Source organism: Microcaecilia unicolor, chromosome 3 (genome assembly GCF_901765095.1).
Source record: "Microcaecilia unicolor chromosome 3, aMicUni1.1, whole genome shotgun sequence".
NCBI classification, from domain to species: Eukaryota; Metazoa; Chordata; class Amphibia; order Gymnophiona; family Siphonopidae; genus Microcaecilia; species Microcaecilia unicolor.
Window position 1 is genome coordinate 98,578,508 of NC_044033.1, and position 19,063 is coordinate 98,597,570.

The following is a 19,063-nucleotide window of genomic DNA, read 5'->3' on the forward strand; positions in this document are numbered from 1 at the left end:
AGTCAAGTGAAATTTTGATTTTTTTTTTTTTAAGGTGATGTAAGACACCACAGAGGTAAGCAAAATTGCCCCTTCAAACATATGGAGATGAGCCATGACATGATGTCCTAAATGCTTCATTATTCATATACACTGGAATGTTGATTATCTGGATGGCCAGTTATCTGGACTGGTGCATAGTAGCATAGCTTTGGGTGGGAACAGGCCCACCCAGCAGCAGTGCAATGCTCCCTATCTCCCTCTTCTCCACTGGTGGCCCAGCATCCTATTCTATAAATTTTGCCCAATCATCAGGATTTTCGATTATCCGGACTGCCTTCTGTTGAGATTAGCCCATATAATTGGTGTCCTACTGTACTGTGTGTCTAGGGGCAGAAGGGTAGCCTAATGGTTAAAGCAATGGGTTGTGCATCTGGGAACTCAGGTTCAAATCCCACTTCAGCTGTTACTTTTTAACATATTTATAAATAATCTAGAGATGGAAATAAATACTGAGGTAATTATAGGGTCCTTTTACTAAGGTGCGCTGAAAAATGGCCTGCGGTAGTGTAGACGTGTGTTTTGGGCACGCAAAAATTATTTTTTTAGCGCACCTACAAAAATGCCTTTTTTTGCCGAAAATGGACGTGCGCTAAAATGAAAATTGTTGCACGTCTATTTTGGGTCTGAGACCTTACTTCATGCAGATCTCTTTCATAAATATTCATTGTGGTTATCCTGAAAACCTGACTGGCTGGGGTGCCTCCAGCACCAGGTTTGGGAACCACTGCATTAGAGGATTGAGTGAAGATTTGGCTTTAGAATTCCCTAGCTTGGGAATATCTCCCTAATTCTATAAAAGGTACGCTTGGAGTTTGGGTGCGAATGAGTAACTTAGGAACATCAAGGTAGTTTTGTTCTAAGTATGATTCTGCAACATCATCATAACATGCATGTGCTGGATGTCAAGTACATTTACGCACCATAAAAGGGGAACATGAATGGGTCCGAGAGCGGGCAGTTAGAGAACATGACCAGTATCTGAGCGCTCACAATGCATGCAGCTGGATGATGTGAATTTGATATACCCAATTCCACACCTACTATATATAGTGACTAATTAGTTGGAAACATGTCTTTTCTGGCCTGGAGTGTGAATTGGTGTGCTTTGCAGCTGGTTGCAGTCTTGGTGTGTGCAAAACTCCTACCTATTCTCTGATTGTACACTTTTCTGCCCTCACTTTGACCTTCAGAACCCCAAATTACTGTATACCTCCTTGTAGCCTCTATTTACCCAACATTCTCTAATTTCCCAACAGGTGAATTCCCTTCCCTCCTTCCCAAGAACCTCTCTGTCCCTTATCTCACCCCTCTGTGCAAGTGTGTGTGTTTGTGTTTACATCCAGCTACTGTCCTGTCGTGGGTGTGTCAGTACCTGTATTTTTGTAACTCTGTGTGTTTCTCTGTCCAGGTGTGTCTGTGGTGCTGTGCACATAGTTGTTGGCCACTGGGTGCTACTGCTGGTAGGTACTGGCACAGGCCTAGAGCCGTGTTCATGGACCTCTCTGATGACCAATGTGTGCACAGGTTCCAGTTAAATAAGGAGACTATTGCACACCTCTGCAACCAGCTTGAGGATGATCTTGAGCCTACAATGTGGAGGGGGCAAGCTTTGCCAGTGCACATGAAAGTAACCACAGCCCATGCATTTCTGGCCACAGAATTCTTCCAGACACCCCTGGATGCCACAGCAGGCATTAGCCAGCCAGCCGCATCACGCTTCATAGCAGTGTTTAGAGAGCCCAGTATATCACATTCCCTATGCATGAGGCTGATCAACACCAAACAATGGCAGAGTTCTTTTAAAGGGTTTCCATCTGTTTTAGGGTCTATTGACTGCCATAGGCATCACTATGGAGTGGTATGGGATAGCAAATGCCACACCAAAAATATTGCTCACCACCCCTTTGGCACCCCAAACTCAGGGTTCTTTTTTTTTTTTTTTTTTTTGCTGGTTCCTTCCGCAAGGCTTTTCTGCTCAGTTTATAATTTCCCATCTGCGGGAAGGCTTGTGCTCTGCGGCGCCTCTCTTCACAGGCCCGACTATTGAACAGGAAGTGAAAGAAGTTAGGCCTGTGAAGAGAGTGCCATGGAGCATGCTGCTTCTGTTGCTCTGTGTGAGAGCTGGCAGGTCAGGCTGTCTGCAAAAAAACCTCGAACAGCACTGGCCAGCACTGTTCAGGACAGGTTTGGAAGGGAGGTGGCTTGAAAGAGAAAGGAGCAAGGAAGGGGTAGGTGGGAGAGGTGAAGGATAAAGGAATGAGAGAAGAGAGGGATTAGGGGGAGGAGAAGGTAAAGGATGGAGAGAAAACATGGAGGACAGATGGGACTAGATTCTTTATACGTACCTGAAAAATTGGTGCTGAAAATATTTCTGCCTAGGCCTATTCGGTAAACTGCACCTAGGTTTAGGTACGGTTTATACACTTAACCGGTTTTAGAATACGCCTAGCAGCCATGCCTGAGCCTAAACCCTGGCATGTCCACTAACACCAAGTAAATACCATTTTTGGTAGCGCATGACCACTTTACAGAACACCCCTGGCAAGTTATTTATTTATTTATTGTGCATTTATATCCCACATTTTCCCACTCATGCAGGCACAATGTGGCTTACAAAAATTAGGCAGATATACAAACAAGCTGAAAGACAGTGCAGAGGATCCAAGAAAGCACAAAGGCAGACGGTCTGCAAACTCCAAAGTGGAAAATAAAAAAGAGCAGATCGTATAAAAAGATAAGTATAATTTATTTCAAACAATATGTATATATGAACAGCCCGACAAAGGCCGTGTTTCGCCCAACTGGGCTGCTTCAGGGGCTATATATAGAAGGATTAAATTGAATATTAATAATAAATTAATAACCTGGTTATTAATTTATTATTAATATTCAATTTAATCCTTCTATATGTTTTTTTTATATAGAGCATGTCCTGGTATGTATTATTTTAGATCTATATCTGTTGTATGTACATATACATGTATGTACATATATATGTGTATATATAATTATACTATATATGTTTTTTATATGTAGAATTTGATATTATAACTGTTATTTATGTTTTTTTATAGCCCCTGAAGCAGCCCAGTTGGGCGAAACACGGCCTGTGTCGGGCTGTTCATATATACATATTGTTTGAAATAAATTATACTTATCTTTTTTTACGATCTGCTCTTTTTTATTTTCCACCAGACAGTGCAGAGGAGACAGAGGATAGACGGTGGGAAAAAAATAACTAGCAACAGAAGGCAGAGCAGGGTGGGGATCAGGAGGGGATTATCATATTGCGGAGTAACTAGGGGAGTAGCTTTTAGTAAAGAAGTTGTGCGAGTAAATTCTAATTAATGCCAATTAGTATCAATAATTGTTAAGTGGCAATTATCGGTGCTGATTGGCTTGTTAAGTAATTAAATTGTGCACACAAATCCAGACTATGACCAGATTTGTGTGCGCAAATTTGGTTGTGCTATATAGCATCCGGGGATGATGGAGTGCAAAATAAAGGAGGAAGAAATGAAGAAGGAGAACTGAGAAAAGGAGTAGTAAAAGATATGAGATGAGGGAGAAATGGGGTAGAAGAAAAAGGAAGGATGACAGGTGTATATGTGAGTGAGGAAGGGAGCAGTGCGAGAGCAGAATAGAGCAAGCTATATGTGTGAGAGATTTGGAGAGGGAAGTGTGTGTGCAAGATGGGAGGGGGAGAGGAAGGGAAGTTTGGATGTTTGGATGTTTTTGCTTTGTTCCATTATGGCAGAAAAATGTCCAAGTTGTGGAAATGCCGAAATCCCACCCCCAACATGCCCCCTTGTGATTTGGATGCCCTGCAGATGAACTCCATATAAAAAAAAGTCTTAAAAATGGGCTTGTGCCACTTTTTGGATGTGTTTCTGTTTCAGAAATGAGCCCCTTGATGCACTATCACTGGAAACTGGTGTGGGAGGGAGCCTATACAGTACTTATAATTTTATCATGTTTGTGAGTCTGTCTGTCCACCATCCTAATTTTTGAGCTACAGTATTTATTCCATTTCATTGCATTTTGTACTACAATACTATCCTGGCTCACATTTCCATAATTCCTCTCACATATGCAATCCTTTTTTTTTTCTTTCCAGTAGGAAAACAAACCACTTCAGTTGAAATCTCAGGGAGGTCAGAGCACATTGTGATGTCACTGAACATTTGTCCTTTCATTGATAGATACCATGAATTTTTAAGCTGCCTTGCCATTGTTTAACATCTATGGGGCTCATTTTTGAAAGAGCAAAACGTCTAAAGGGTGGCATAAAGCAGCATTTAGACGTTTTCTCTCTAAAACGTCCAACTCGGTAATTTTGAAACCCATTTTCCTGATGTTTTTCTAGGCTGTTTATCTACAGTGCGCCCAAATTTCAAGGGGGTGTTTTGGAGGCATGTTAAGGGCGGAATTTGGGCGTTCCTAAGACCTGGACTTTTTAAAGCCATAATGGAACAAAACAGAAACTAATACATTTTGAGCTAGACCTGTTTTAATAATGATGGAGCCACAAAAAAAGTGCCAGATGACTACTGGAGGAATAAATGAATGACCTCCCCTTACTCCCCCAGTGGTCACTGACCCCTCCCACCCCCCAAAGATGTAAAAGAAACAGTAGATACCAGTCTCTGTGACAGCCTTAGATGTTATGGTCAATCTTATTAGAGCAGCAAGCAGGTCACTAGAGTAGCCTAGTGGGTCGGTGCAGTGTACTGTGGAGACAGGAACCCAGGCTCATATCCCCTTCTAACTGTTACACTTGTGGTAGAATGTGTCAGACCTCCAAAACTTATCAAAAACCTACTGTACCCAAACATAGGTGACCCCTTCATCCATAAGGACTATTGCAGTGGTGTACAGTTTTGGGTGTTGGGTTTTGGAGGGCTCAGCAGACAAGATAAGGGAGCAACTGTGAAATCTGTACCTGGGAGCTTTTATATGAAGTCCACAGCAGTGCGCTCTGCTGGGATGTCTGTGTGGCCAGTCTACTAAGAATACTGGCTTTGCTTACATCCCAATGGCTTGATTTTGTGCGTTTTGCACTTAGGCTTTTTCTTTTTTAATGTACCATAAAGTTAAATGCACAGAGAAACAATAACATCTAGCATGTGCCCATTTTTGAAAAAAAAAAAAAAAAAGATAGACATTATGCTCTTTTGAAAATGGCTATATTTGCTATTCGGACTCTGGACGTTCTGAGCAAAAGTCCAAAGTTGGACTTAGACGTCATTTTGAAAATGCCCTTCTATAGCTATCATTGACTTCATTCCGTATCTAGTTTTCCATAAGAATAATTTTGTAATGATATATTTATTACATACAAATTCACGTAATGAATTTCTGTATTAAAACAGAAAAACAGTTACCATGAAATATTCACATGTTTTCTTCGTATATGTAACAGAAATCTACAGTTTGTAAATCTAGACTATTCTCTCATTCTAACATGTATTTCAGGAAAAGTTTGAATTAAAAACCAGGTTTCATGTTTAACCAGCATCTCTTCCAGTGAGAGCTGTGGATCGGTGCTTGGAATCAGAAGAAGATTATAGAACTGCTACCCAAAGCCTTATGCCAAAATACCTAATTATGCTTTTCTTTAATGTCAAGAACTATGTACAGAGTGTAGGGCTGCATCAAAGATGTCCACTTAACTGAATGGCATCAGATCTTTTTATTGCTTTCTTATGACCAGCTAAAAGTAGAATCACTTTTGATCATTGAGTGCTTCTATTCTCTTAGCTGACTGCATCATTAGTTCTGTGCAGAAACCCATATTTGACAGGCAATAACATAGTTCCAGGCCCAATGATATGAGTCAATTACACTAATAGAGATCATCACGACTATACTTCTGACGCCTCTTGGTAAACTCATACTTTAATATTCAACATCCTAGAAAGATGCAAAATGTCAACAGTGTCACTTGTACGTGTTCTAAATATACCGAGCTTCGCTTTTGAAGTAGCTTTGGAGATGTGAAAATAGAGATTTAATTTCATTTTTTTTATGACTAGCATATACAGTCCAGTTCTCATTTAATGTTACTATGTTTGAAGTGCATATGGAACACATTTCAAACTTAGTTGCTGAAAAGTTAATGCAGACCATGCTGTATCCTCAGTACTGGCCAATAGGAGAGGCAATTATTATAGTGGAGACGTGGACGCTTCATGATTAGCTGTGACAGCAGAGATTAAAAGCCATGCCATTTGATACCTTGAGTGAAATCCCCTTCTATTGAAAGAAGATAGTCCTCCTCCTTTGGCTAAACAGAAGAGCTTTCCTGGCTCTGCAATGGCTAGAAGTGTCCCAGGACAGGTTGTTCTGACATTCTTTTAACATCATCTCAGTATCACAGCCAAAACTAATCAGAAGAATATTACCCGATGACAGGTGCATTTATTCTGTCAATTAAATCAGATGGTTAAATCGAAATGTGTCCCAAATCTCTCTTGTTTGTATTATCCATATTGGCATTTCTTGGCTGTGGTTCATGGATGGCTGGAAGTCATCCAGCTCCTACAGAGTCACTTTGCAATTTTGTGCCAACAAGTTTTCATGCTCTGTGGTAGCATCTACAATGAGACAGAAGTAGTCCTGCAGGAATGACCTGAAATATTGCATTGCTTCGCAAATATCTATTAAAACACAGAAGAAAGAGATAAATCAGTGTTCCAGGAATGGAAAATGATCTCTCATTTCATGAGATAAGCACAGTTATAAAGGAACTGAAAATCTAAGAAAAAGAAATGAGAATACCCTTCATCTTCACTATAAGGTTCTCTAATTATACTTTTGCTCTGAGTTAATGCAGCTATACCTTGTCTCATGAAATCTGCACTTATTTTATAGACATGGAGAGGTTTACAGCTTTGATGCTATTTTCTTCTGAATATCAACTTTGTAAAATACAGGAAATACTGGTATTTTCTTTTCTACTAAAGATGTTGTAGAAAAGTCTTGTCCCGCCATATATATATTAAGGGCTCCTTTTACAAAGCGGTGCTAAATAATAGCATCTGATGAAAACTATTCAATTCCCATGGGCTTCTTCGCATTTAGTGTACTCTGATCGGTAGTGCCGCTTTGTAAAAGGAGTCCTAAATATGTTTGTCAGGCATATGCTGTTCTTGTACTACCACTAAACTATGGAGATGATTAAATTTCTTTATGATTATTTTTTTCTCTCTCTCTTTCTGTTTTGTAGGAAAGAAGTGGTATGATATGGCTCACAGGCACACAAAAGGCAGTTACAGAAAGGACTATTCACTTCTTAAAGACATGCTTTAGGTGCCTGAGGAAAGCCCCTCTACTGCCCCTCCAAGGCCTGTAACCTTTTATTAGCTTACTGCATGCTCTATAACCTCACCCTGACCTACAGGCTATGTCTTCCTGAGAGACTTCAGCCTGAGCCTTCAGACACTAATGAGAAAGAGGAAGAGGCAGCTATCTAACATGTCAGACCAGGGCACCCCGAAGGATGTATGTAAGCAGTGGCAGTAAGGAAGAAGTTCATAGAGGCATTTCTAACTGTCCAATGAATACTTATATGAAAGTGTCTTGTGAAGCCAGTGAAGGGTGCTGCAGCTTTCCACTTGAGTAGTGTGCCAAACCAGAGTCATATCTGAGGCCTCTACAACATCTCTGAGGCACAGTTCCAACAGTCAGTTAAGACTAATGGGTCATATATTACGTTGCACTAAAGAGACTCAGGAGTGGCAGGAAGAAGAGAGAAATGGGGAAGAGAAGAATAAGGGTGAGATAAAAGAGGTAAGTGCTCAGCTGGAGCAATATGATCAACCATCCTCTCCAAGAGGCATTGCATTGTTCTAAAAGCCCTATTTTTGATCTTTCCTGACTATTATATCAGTGTGACGTGGAGGGGCATTTTCAAAAGTGACATCCAATTTGGTCGTCCCTAGACATGGACGTTTCTGATTTTCGGAAATTTTCGAAACCAAGGACGTCCATCTCAGAAACGACCAAATGGAAGCCATTTGGTCATGGGAGGAGCCAGCATTTATAGTGCACTGGTCTCCCTGACATGCCAGGACACCAACCGGGCACCCTAGGGGGCACTGCAGTGGACTTCATAAATTGCTCCCAGGAACATAGCTCTCTTACTTTCTGTGCTGAGCCCCCCAAACACCCCCCAAACCCCACTACCCACAACTATACACCACTACCTTAGCTCTTATGGGTGAAGGGGGGCATTTAGATATGGGTACAGTGGGTTTCTGGTGGGTTTTGGAGGGCTCACTATTTCCTCCACAAACGTAACAGGTAGGGGGGTGGGCTGGGTCCGCCTGTCTGAAGTGCACCGCACCCACTAAAACTGCTCCAGGGACCTGCATACTGCTGTCACAGTAGAGGCTGGCAAAAAACAATTTTAATGATGTTTTTTGAGGGTGGGAGGGGGTTAGTGACCACTGGGGGAGTAATGGGAGGTCATCCTCGATTCTCTCCGGTGGTCATCTGGTCATTACGGGCACCTTTTTGTGCCTTAGTCGTAAGAAAAACAGGTCCAGGTGAAAACATCCAAGTGCTTGTCAGGGACGTCCGTCTTTTTTTCCATTATGGGTCATTATGGCCTCTGACATGTCCCCTTGAACTTTGGCTGTCCCTGTGATGGAGTGCAGTTGGGGACGTCCAAAATCGGCTTTCGATTATACCGATTTGGACGTTTCTGTGATAAGAACATCCATCTTCTGATTTGTGTCGAAAGATGGGCATCCTTCTCTTTCGAAAATGAGCCCTTTAGTTTATCCAGATATTATTGTTTCTCTTCTTTTTGTGATCTCTTGTAATTTATGAAGGCTAACTTATTTTTCCTCATATTTTCTGTTACTTTTTTCAAGAACCATAGTGGCCTCCTTTCCTCTTACTTATTTACTTTCCTAACAAAATGGTTGGTTTCCCTTATATTATCTCTTTCCAGTTTAGACCACTGCTTTTCAACTTCCCCTATATGCTCCCATCCATCTGACAACTCCTTGAGGTATCCCTCCATCTTGAAGTTAGTTTTCCTGAAAGGTAAGACTCTCAATTTTGAATGAATCCTCAACACTTGTTTTAATTTTTAAGCACACCATCCAGTGATCACTGAATGCCAAACGATTGCTCACTATAACATGATAAACACATTCCCCATTCATAATAACCAGATCAAGCATGGTACCCTCTCATTTGGGTTCCATCTCCTTGTAGAGCATCCAGGAACTCCCTACTTTGAGAAGAAACCACAGCAGGTATATTGAATCATCTATCAGTAGTACTTCTCCTTTCACAGAGATATTGTGAATGTCTATATACTTTTGTCTGTGAAGGATATCAGTATATCACACAAATGCAAATAGATATTCAATTCTCACTTTCAAGGTTTACTTATAGTGCCTCCTCTTTACCTCGTAAGTCCTACATTTCTGTTACTTTCATATAATCATTAACATACAGCACTATTCCTACTACCTTGACCTTCCAGGATAGATTATAGCCCAGTATAACTATATCCTATTCATAGTTCTCTGTGAACTACATCTCAGTAGGAGTGGGATCAGAATAAGGGCCACAGGCCTGAAACAGGAGCAGAAGACGCTATAATAGCAGTAAGACAAGTGATAGCCAATACAGCAGGTACAGAAGTGCAGCACCAATAGGTGGGGGGTGGGGGTGGGGGGGAGAAAAAGAGAGAGAGACACACACACTTATAGGGGTCATGGGGATGATTGGGGATAAGAAACACTACTTAGTTGGCTTGGAGTGGAGAGAGGGAATGTGACTGATAGGACCAAAGAGATGAAGATAGATAAACTGATGGAGACAGACTGGGGAAGACAGAAAGAGAAAGAGCTGGAGTGGTCCCTATTCCACTTCTGTCTCATCAGTTTCAGCAATCAAAACAGCAGCACCTCTAGCAGAGTTGACAGGGCAGGAGTAGAGAGGGGTCAACTCCAGTCCTGTCTCACTAGCCACCAGCAATCTTTCTAGGGTAAGTCCTCAGGTTGAAGGGGGTGATGAGGAAATCTGGGGAGTATGAAGAGGGGTGTGTTTTTGGGTTGTGGATGAGTCTTCTAATTTGGTAAAGGATCAGGGGTTCAGATCCATAGGGGAGTTTGAGGATCGGGGAGGGGGAGAGGTGGCTGATATGGGGATTAGGAGAATTGGAATCTTAGTGAGTGTGTGGGGAAGATCCAAGTATGGGGAATCAGAAAGAGGGAGGGACAATAGGATATGGGGAAGGGGCCATGGGATGATTGGAAAGGGGGGCTCGATGATGAATAAGAAGGGATTGAGGAGGGGTCGAAAAAGGGGATCCAATGAATCAGGTACTCAGAAATTATGTGGATTCTGGCTGATGTTCAGTACCAGCACTCACATAGCTAAGCGGGCATAGTTAGGACTGCTTTTTGTCTGGTCTTATAGGCCCGCTTATCTACGCAGGCACTGGCACTGAATACTGCTGGCATTCATATAATTGACGACTCCTCCCTGACTCTGCCCACATAAAGCAGCTCTGCAGCCAAGTTCTGAAATGGCCAGTTAGTGCCGATATTCAGCAGCACTGCCTGGTGAAATGCTGCTGAATATCAGTGAATAGCCAGACCCAAACAATTTAAGTGACTAGGAGCCTCTCTTGCCTGTTTAAATCACTTTGAATATTGACCTGTTAAATGTTATGCTTATAAATTTAGGCCTTCCATTCATTTGCTTTGATTTATGAGTCTAATTTATGAGCCTAGTGCTGAAAATCAATGCTGAGCTCCTAACCTTTTTCCCCACCCTCCTTTTTATGCTCCTAAATTTAGGAATTGAGTGAAATTTTGAGTATAAAGTTATGTCCTCAGCCCTCATAGCTAGCCGGTCAGCATTCAACTGGTGGCAGTCAGTGTTTTTTTAAACATTGATTTGCAGCAGGCAGATTGTGACAAGGCAAATAAACAAGGCCTTAAACAGAAGCAAAGTGCAACGTGTATAGCCTAACTATTTTTTCTTTTTAAATTTGCTAATAGTGCTCAGTGGAGGGGATTATGTCCACAGGACTCTCTTGCAGTATATTACTGCTATCATCCCTTATAACATCATAGCACTTCCAACCTTCCTATCATATTCATAATATGTTCTAAACATCATGCTATTCCTCACAAAAAGATGATGACAAAATGGTGCTACTTAACTTGTTCAAGATGTTAAGGTTCACTGATAACTCAAGCGTTCTGTGGGGATCCCCATCCCTGATGTGACTTTGAAATATGACCGTAGTTTGCACTACTCCCTAAATTCGGGATTGAAGTCCAGCTCTCAAGGTAATTGATGTTACAGGTTCCCTACATGCTGGCATGTTTCGCTCATGGTGTCTTCAGGGGAACACCATCTTAGCTGTGGCGGGACTCGACAGCTTCTAACCTTCCTTCGAACCTGTCGTTTTTGGGATCTTGCCAGGTTCTTGGGATCTGGCTTGGTCCTCACAGCCTCCTCAACTTCTTTGGTCAGGTCCAGTGTCGTGATGAACAGGGTTCCTCCCAGGCTTTCAATAAGTTCATCAACCCTTGGCATTGATTAGGCCTCCAATATGGAAATGGCATTCACCTTCCAGAATTTGATAAGGTAAAGGATGCTCTTATCCAGTTTAGGGATGAGTACAATGGGGGATGACCAATCACTGTCAGACTTTTCAATAACCCCCAGTTCCAGCATCTCAGCTATCTCCTTTGCTACAGCTTGCTAATGGGCTTCCAGAATCTGATATGGACGCTGCCTGATCACCATCCCATTTGCTGCTTTCCAAATGGGACTTGCAGGTGTTTCGGCTGGATCAGAATATCTGGACCAAAGTCATCCTCTTGGACCAGCGCTGCAATCACCAGCATCCACTTCTTTAACAAACTGATGTGGAAGATCTTTGCTTTGCATCATTTCTTCAGGTCCTGTCTTCTCTACTCTCTTGTTAGGCCCATGCAATTTGCTTTTTGATGAAGGCAGAACAACTAAAACTCTGTCCCCCTGATGGAAGGTTCACTGGATAGCAGTTGCGTAGCAAGGGTGGGGCGGTGGGGGTGGTCCACCCCGGGTGCCAGCGGGTGGGGGGGGGGTGCTCTGTCAAGAGCCGACAGCTCTCGTCTTCTGCCACTACCCTGCCTTTTTTTTTTAATCCATGCAGCCAGCGACGCAGGCAGCGCTTCCCATCTGCCCTGCGTGCTGTGAAGGCAGAAAATTATCTCGCTGGCATCGGGCCTTCTCTCGCTGTGTCCCGCCCCCTTCTGAGGTAACTTCCTATTTCCTTGAGGGTGGGACACAGCGAGGGAAGGCCCGACGCCAGCGGGTCCAGGAGCCAAACTGTTTTCTGCTCTAATAGGACTGGCCATAACTTCTTAGGCTATCATAAAGGCTGGTATGTACTGTTTCTTTTATATTTTTTTTGTGGGGGTGATAGGGGGGGTCAGTGACCACTGGGGTGTAAAGGGGGTCATGCCTTAATCCCTCCAGTGGTCATCTGGTCATTTAGAACACATTTTTTGACTTAGTTGTTATTGAAACTTGTCCAGACCAAAACATCCAACTGTAACATGGTGTCAGAATTATTGAGCAGTATGTCAATTGATTGTGCTGAATCAGATACAAATATATAACAATATCAGGTATAATCAGTACAGGGAATGTTTCTGACCTTTTTAGTTTATTCTATATCACAGCCAGTACATACACAATGCTCTCTATGGAATGAAATATTGGCTCTGTGCAAAGTACAATTAACATATCTTTTCTAACTTCTTTACAACATTAAACACATGAGTATTGTCTATTAAAGTACTGCATTGAACACTGTTAAAGCAGATAGATATGTTAACCTTTTACCACACTCATTACCCATAAATAGTTTCTCTCTGAAAAAAAAAAAGGTTTCTCTCTGAAAAGTATTTCATGGTACTATACCATGACTCTGTTTTTGCTTATTTGGTCAATGATTAAGTAGATATTGTGGTATAGGATTGATAGGAATAATTATTTTTTGTGTAATAGTAAACTAGGAAATTGTTATGATAATTGCATGCATATGCCTTTCTTATTTCTAATGATAACAGTAGTATAGTAGTTCCATATTACCATTCTTGTTTCTGTATTAGAACTATTAATACATCAGTTAGCCTCTGAAATAGAGAATATAGGGAAACATTCACAGTGTCAGGAAACACTCATGGAATATTTTAATTGGAATGTCAAGTGCTGGGAATAATAACTGAATAGATTTGTGCCATCCCATTGTGGTGGTATCAATTGGTCAATTGCTCACTCATGCTATTGATTTGGCTAGCATACTGGGTAAGATATCCTGTGGCATAAACTTGGGAGCAGCCTATGCCCCTGAGCAGCAGCAGGTGACAAAAAAAAGAGATGGTCTCTGGGAATAGAGCAAGATGACACTTGTGTGACTGAAGTCATATAAAGTGTACTTGCAAGCCTATTTTAAAACAGAGCAAAGCCATACTCTGCCACCTGACTGAATAGAAGTCTAATGGAGATGACCACAGAAAAACTTAACCTAGCTAGCCTAACTTTAAGTCATGAGCAAACAAAATTTAATAATGATGAATCATTTGCATATAACAGTAATAATTCTTAATACGTGACAAGATTCATAGTGATGTGACATAGTAGATGACGGCAGGAAAAGACCTGCACGGTCCACCCACTCTGTTCAATGTCCACTATCAAAAGATTCACTTCTCCCAATATACACACCAATGTAAATAGTCCCACATCATTGCTACTGTTCTTTTGAAATTTATGCTACTGTACTATGTTAGACTTAGAGGTTTTAATTTTACCTTTTATAGTTTATTTTTATGGTTCCTCACTCCAACTATTATGTTAAAGTCGCTTGGAACCAAGAGAGAGAAATATGTAACATGGTGTCAGAATTATTGAGCAGTATGTCAATTGATTGTGCTGAATCAGATACAAATATATAACAATATAAAAATACAATTTTAAAAGACTTATTGAAACTGCAACAGGGATACTGATCTGAACTCCAAATCCCTCTTCCCCCTTTTTCCTGGGAACTTCTGATAGCAGGGCTAATCAATTACAAACACTTAAAAGGACAAAAGGGCACTGCTTCACAGAGATATAAAACTTCCTTCTCCGCCCACTTGAAGGACTGGTAACAAAAGCATGACTAAGGTGGGTACCTGAAGGCTCATCAAGACGTCTCCACCAGCAGACAGAGAGTCTGGAATAGTGCAAATCCAGATACTGAAAACAAAGGAAACCATAAACAAGGCATTTGCTTGTTAAACCATTTGCTAGTTACCTCAGATATGTATATCTGCCCCCTCCCATCAGCTATCAGACATGAAGACGCCAGGACATATGCAGAAAGGAAAGACTTATAATGTGATCATGTGAACAGACTACAATAACCATAATGCCTTGCAAGTTATCCAGTGCAAACCAGGAAGCAAGTGCTGGGATTCTGTGATCATATCCTCCTGCAAACTTGCAAGATATAAAAGGAAGAAGTGTTCCACACAACACAGATTCTTCTCTTCAGCTGCAATCCAGATCCATCTCTGCTGATGCCCTTCTCCTGCAGCCAACCTGCCTCTGCCTCATGGCTCTTCACTGGACCACAGCATGCTCTACAACAAAGACTGTTCTGTAAGTTATAACTTTTGATCTAGATTTGTTACCCTGCTTGCACAGATTCTCTGTAAGATCTCTTAAAAGAACTATCTCTCGCTTGCAACCATATTTACACGATTGCATTAATTATATTGCAAATAAACACTTTTGAAGCTAAATATATGGTCTGTTCTTTCTTAAACCTGGTAATGCAGGTTAATGTAATCCAATAAATATACTTAATTCCTTTCATTCATTGTAATTGTGAATCTTGTTGCTTTAATCGGCAACTGGTGGAGAATTATAATATATATATATATATATATATATATATATATATATATATATATATATATATATACAGAGAGAGAGAGAGAGAGAGAGAGAGATAGATATATAGATATATATAGATATAGATAGATAGATAGATATAGATATATATCAAAACTTATAAATATTAGTGAGTGCTCTCAAGCAATTCCCCCAAGTATAAATTAAATATTATAACACAACTTTTAGTCCTGGATATTTTTGCTTTGTTACCTTATGGTGTGAAAATGTTCAAGTTGTGGGAATGCCCAAATCCTGCCCTCAACACACCCCCTTGTGATTTGGGTGCACTTCAGACGAACTGCATAGAAAAATATGCTTTGGATATAGTGATTTGGACGTTTTTGCAAGAAAAATGTTCATCTGCTGCTTTGTGCCAGGTTTTTTTTGGACATTTTTCTGTTTTGAACATGAGCCCCACAGTGGATAAAGAGAGCTATGATAATCTAAGCCCCATATATTAAAAAGAAAAGTCTCCTTCCAAGAATTGTATAAACTAAATGAACTCACCGGCAGCTGAAGCATATAGCTGCTATCCCCATTTTCTCCCGTTAAACAACTGTTCCAATACTACCCATTATATAATGTTTGTTTATATTTATTCATGATTTAATGAACCATCAAATCCTGGGAAATCTCATATCTGATTTAGAAAATTTCACGAATATAAAAAGAAAAGAAAACAGAATGCTATAATAAAAATAAATTAAAACCAGTAACTGTAGTTGAAATAAAAGTAATGCATTAAGATCAATATGAAGCTTTAATAGTATTAATATCATTTATACATTATTTAAAGACGAAATAAAAATGAAATGCAAAGAAATATAATTGTGTATTTAGCCATACATATCAAGTATCAAAAGAAAAGAATAGTGAGAAATTCTCTCTCAATTTCATTGTCAAAACCATGAATTTCTTATTATATAAAAGTGTAATGATAGCTGCATTAAAGTAGTATGAAATAAAATAGAATAACAGAAGATCACAGGCTGAATTGTTACAGTAGCATAGAACGATTATACTGATACCCTTGTTCCATTACAACAAAGGCAATGGTAAATCTCACTAACAGAAGATCTGAGAAAATGTCTGTATAAAATTGAAACTGATCTTATCGAAGAATATTGTAAATAATCATCCCATTTTAAATTGTTGTATCTAACTACACAATATTTCTGGATCAGAATAGTTGTTGGTATTATTGTGGTGGGTGACTTGCATACAAGAAGGATGCATGAGGCCAAGTTATGCACTAATGTATTTAAGATCCTGGTGAGAAGCGAGAAGGCCTTCCTCTTAGTTGTAGTGGTAGCTGCCAAGTCAGAGACTATAATAATCTTGAGACCTTGATAAATTAAAGGAAGTTTACCTTTAGCAGACATCAATATCTGAAGAGCATGAGGATACCTTAATAATTTTGCAATAACAGGCCTCGGATGTTTTGTGTCTGGTTGAATTTTAGATGGAGTGTGATGGGCTCTCTCAATTTTTAGTTGATTGGAGAATTCAATGTCCAGAAGGTATCCAAGGTTCAAGAAAAACTATGACATCCTTTGGAACCTTCGGGTAGACCCAAGATTCTCATATTGTTTCTGCAAATCTTTTGGCAAGATCCTCGTGGTCTTCTTTGAGTTTACAGATCACCTCCATATTGGATTGTACCTGAGACATGGCGGATCTGAGTTTGGACATTCAAGAGATGGATTCCAAAAGTTGTGTGGAGGCAATCTGGGAATAGATGGTTTCGATAATTGCATGGTCATGAGAAATCATCATGTAATTAATGAGTAATTCTTTGATACCTCACAATTCTGCCATCACAGGATTTTCTTCCATTTCAGTATTACTATGGCCACCTGTTTTATCTGGCGATGGGGGATTAATGTAAGTATTTAATGCTTGAAGAGACATTACATTATTTGCTCTTTTTCATCTGAGATATTCCAATGAAGAAATAAAGTAAGCAGGTAAGCAATTCTGGTGTTTAGGATGAGAATTTGCATCAGTAATCTGGAACTTCATGGGAGCACCCAGATCAAACAGCCATTCAGCCATGTCAAACCAGAAGACTCGGACTTTGTTCATCTTAGTGTGAAAAATGTGTAACATTAACTAAAAAAGTGTGGATAATATGAGTTGGATTTAGGCTAGGGAATAGTTTTTATTGTAATTTACTGAAATTTCTGTGGTAAAATTGGTTAAACTGTAAATTTCCCATTAAAGTCTATGGGAATTTAGATTTCCAAAATGGAGATGGTTATTGTTTGGAATGTGTTTCATGTTAAAAATAAAACCCTGAAAGTTCTGTGAGGGATCATTTGATTGGCTGGTGGAGGTCAGCTGATGGCAGTGGAGGACACAGCTTGGTTGTAAAGTTGCCAATTGGGCTATGTCCTGCTCCTTCCCCATGGGCTTTTTGAAAGCCCGTGGTTTGCGGCTTTTTGGGCTATTTTTGTCATGGGTTGGGTGATTTTTTTTTTTAATCACCACAGCTGCAGGTTGACTGCTCCTTAAATGCTCGCCTTCCTATTGGTCTTAATCAAGATTTAGGTTGAAAACTGGGAGCATGTAAAATCTTTTTTTTTCTTGTGCTTATATCAAAAGAGAGAGATGCTTTGTGGGAACTTGTTCCTTTTGTTTTGTCGGTGGATGGATTATGAATTTGTGCTAATTATGTTTTTGATGATGATACTGATAATGGTGCTGATTGTGCTAATTATACTGCTGCTGATTATGCTGCCGATTATGATTATACTGCTGTTGCTGATTATGCTTTTGATGATTATGATTATACTGATGATGATTCTATTTCTGATGATTATGCTTTTGATGATTACAATTACAATATTAATTTTTATATTGATCTTAATATTCATATCAACCTTTATATGAATATTAAGCTTTTTCTGGGCTACTTTTGCATTGGAAACATTTTAGAAAATCTGGCAACACTGCTTGGTTGACAGTTGCTGAAGACGAGAGAGAGAGAGAGAGTGAGAGAGAGAGAGAGAGAGAGAGAGAGAGAGCAGAAGCTTGTCTGTGTGTCTCTGATAGGAAGGAGTTTAAAAGGTGGAAAATTTGGTTGCAGTGTGTCTGAGTTATTTCTGTGTGGGAGCTGGGTGATAGGATATTTTGCCTCATTTAAAATTTGGAATTTTCCTTAAAGTTTAGATGATTCTGAGTGAAAGCCTTTAACTGGAGCCAAAATTTCCCTGTTGTGTAGTCACCTAAGTGAAGAGCTGTGAAGTTAGCTTGATAGAAAATTTAGTGTGAGGGAGTAGCCTAATGGCTAGTGCAGTAGCCTGAAAACAAGGGGAACTTGGCTCAATTTCCACTGCAGCTCCTTGTGAATCTGGGCAAGTCAATTAACCCTCCATTACTTCAGGTACAAAGTAATTACACGTATATAATATGTAAACCACTTTGATTGTAACCAAAGAAAGGCAGTATATCAAATATCATCCCCCTTTTATATACTGAGGGTTGAATGACATTTATTTTATTTAAACCAGATTTCTTTAAAAGTGATCAAATCTGGTCGTAGTCCTCAGGTTTGTTAGTGGAAAATTGCCTGAGGATTATAAATATATGGATCTATGCTGGAAGCCTGCATATGAATGCTGTAAATGTGCTGAAGCTGGAGTAAGTGCTAATCTTGGTGCTCTTCTGTACAGTTGGATTCAGTGATAAACACAGGCCTCATAGTTATGAAACCTGAATTTGATTTATGTTTTTAAAGAGCTAGAAGGCCCGTTTAAAGCTCACTGTGTCCAAGTGTAGGGTGTCTTTTGAATAAGGCGACAAGAAGCCAGGGTTTCTCTCATTTCAGCTTTTTGAAGACGATAGTAGCTTTTCAGAGCAGAGATCAACTCTGAAAAAGGACCCCATTGAAAAAAAAGAGAACAAAGACCAAGCCAAGACAGATTGCAGTTAAGTGATTGACAAATTCATCACATACCAACATCTGTGGGACTTTAATTTAGGGGAAAATTGCTGCAGAGCTCATGTATGTTTGTGTGTGTGGGAGGAGGGGGATTGCTATAGT